The sequence below is a fragment of the Anoplophora glabripennis genome, unplaced genomic scaffold, assembly GCF_000390285.2.
Source record: "Anoplophora glabripennis isolate ALB-LARVAE unplaced genomic scaffold, Agla_2.0 scaffold394, whole genome shotgun sequence".
Classification (NCBI taxonomy): domain Eukaryota; kingdom Metazoa; phylum Arthropoda; class Insecta; order Coleoptera; family Cerambycidae; genus Anoplophora; species Anoplophora glabripennis.
In genome coordinates this window covers 37,905-40,516 of record NW_019417078.1, presented here as the reverse complement: position 1 = coordinate 40,516, position 2,612 = coordinate 37,905, and positions in this window count along the sequence as shown.

Here is a 2,612-nt window from a genome sequence, read left to right as displayed (position 1 = left end):
ATTCACTTTTAATCCTTAGATTAAAAGTGTTAATTAAGTTTTAATTTATAAAAGTTCATTCAACAATATTTACAATATTTTTTGTTTATCCCCATTGATATTAAAAACACATTTTGAACAAGTATTAAAATTTAATAAACCCTCATTCTTGGTTCAATTCTCAAAGCAGTCCAACAGGTTTTCATTAATAGTTATATTATTTTCAGATGTTAAGAAATCAAAAATGATAATGGTACTTGATTTATCACTACCACTATCAACTTTCAGTATTCTTTTCGCAATATTTTCTTTATTCAAAAGTGAGTCTTCAATGTAGTGCCACAGTGCTCGATTTTCATCCTCCGTGTCTTTTAAGACAAGTGAGGTCACTACCGCCGTCAACTAAAAGGATAGCAGACATTCGTCGTAATGCGTGTTCACTGTACTCTTTACAGTTGTCCAGTTTCAAATATTTTGCCACTTCTTGCGAGACGGCGTTAATTTTATGAGTACTGACCACCATTCGATGACACTTTCGACTAACATATCTGAGAAATAATCGACGTTCTACCAATCCGGGTGGACGTAAAGCAACATATTTTCGATAAAAACATACAGTAAAAGAACGTGGTTTTGGTATTGGGAATTTTTATAATTAAGGCGTATTTCACATCTTTAACATTATCAATTGTTAAATTGACTAATTCATCAGAACTACATGCGCCTGCAACTCCCAATTTTAGCACGACCTGAAGCTTTTTAAAAATTTTGTCCTTTTATTTTTAAAGCGTTTACCTTCATCATCAAATGTAAATTATCAAGTGCATTATTCAAAAAGCAATCAACTTCCAACTTTATAAATACTCGCGATTATTTCAGTACATGTCCCTCATTTTGTTTCTTGAGAAAAACACGTAACTTTGAATATTTGCTTATATCAATCCTCTTATTTACATCCGACATTGACCGCAACATTGAATATTGTGACCAAAGCGTTGACGGCTTCATTTTATTTGTTAAGTTTGAGAAATACACCATCAGTACATCTTCTGAATACACCTCGCAATTTTGCGCTTCGCCTCGGAAATAAAATATACTCTTTCAAGATAAAGAAAAAAGAAAAAAGAAAATCAAAGAAATACTACTGGAAAAAATAAAGGAACAAATCAGAAACTTTTTTAGTGAAAAATGGTCATATCGAGATTTAAAAAAAACAGTCTGAAGCTTCAAGTCTAGTTTTAAAATCTTTTGACAATTTTTTGAGCTCTGGTTATTGCGCAATCTTAGGAAATAACGCGAGAAAAAAAATTTCAAAATTTTATTTATTTTTAAAGTTGCACGGGCCCATGAAATTTTTTCACATAAACTATAACATGCTAGATAAGAATTCTAAGGAATATATGATGTATCATTTGTTCTTCAACCATCGAGACAGAAAGTCCTTTGTTTTTTTAATCTTTTGTAATCCTTCTAAAAAAATGGAAGTTATTAAGATTTAAAACGGAACTGTTATCGTTTAATAAAACCATAATTGGCAAGAAAACTCTTTAAAAACAAAATCAATACCTATTGATCATTTATCAATACAGACAGCACATGGAACAGCCACACATGAACAAAGTGTAAAGATTAAATTACCTAAAACTTTTAATTCGCGCAAAGAACATAAGTTCTATTTATTCGATTTCAATCCAAAATTTGGAGGCTTAGTAGGAACAGACATACTAAAGGATTTAAAACACAAATTAATATTAGTAAAAATAAGCCAATAGAAAAAAGAAAATTATATATTACTCTAAATATGCCAATTCCAGATTCCAAGAACATTTTATAATACCACCCAAAAAACTTAGGGAAGGTATAATATCACATGAAAAATTAAAGAATGGAATAGAAACACCCTCAGCTCGTATCAAAATTGATAATTACTTTGTTACAACTACCGTAGTAAATAATGTCGAAGAGACTCAAACTCTATAAATAGAAACGGGTTCGAATAATTACCGAAATATGCTTAATGGCGTGATGTTTATTGCATAATAATACGATAGGTAACAAAATACACAAGACTACAGTTAACAATACGAAAATAATAATAGTACATACGAGAGCGCGATGTTAACTCATCAGTGTCTCAAGAGCAAGAGCAACTGGCTGCGCAGTGCGCTCGCTGTTCGCTGTAGGTCAGCTCAAGGATAGAGGCTCGCTCCGTTCCACCCGGTCGATAACCGTTCATCGGATATTCGCTAATCCAAAGGTCAATAAAAATTAAACCGCGCCATTATTCCATGGCTAGAAATTGGCCTCAATGATTTGGGATCGAGGGGGATTATCCCTCTTTATCCTGCCTCATCTCGTGTAGGCCTGGACAGCCTTCGTAGGTGGGCCCCATCCGTCGTCTACCCCGACCGCAAATGCGGCCGGTGTAGGCGCTTTGTGGGACCTCCTTTTGTCCTGGCTGGGCCCCGCCGGCTAGGGCCCTTTCTTCTGGCGCTCTTCTTGCTTCGCCGGCTCGTCTGTGTAAACCCCGGGGGTAGTGTCATGTTTATGTGTGGTATGGTTGGGTAGGGTAGTGCGGCTATGCAGCCTGGGATGCGCTTTGCTAAGGTGGCCCTTAGGCTAGCGCGGGAGGG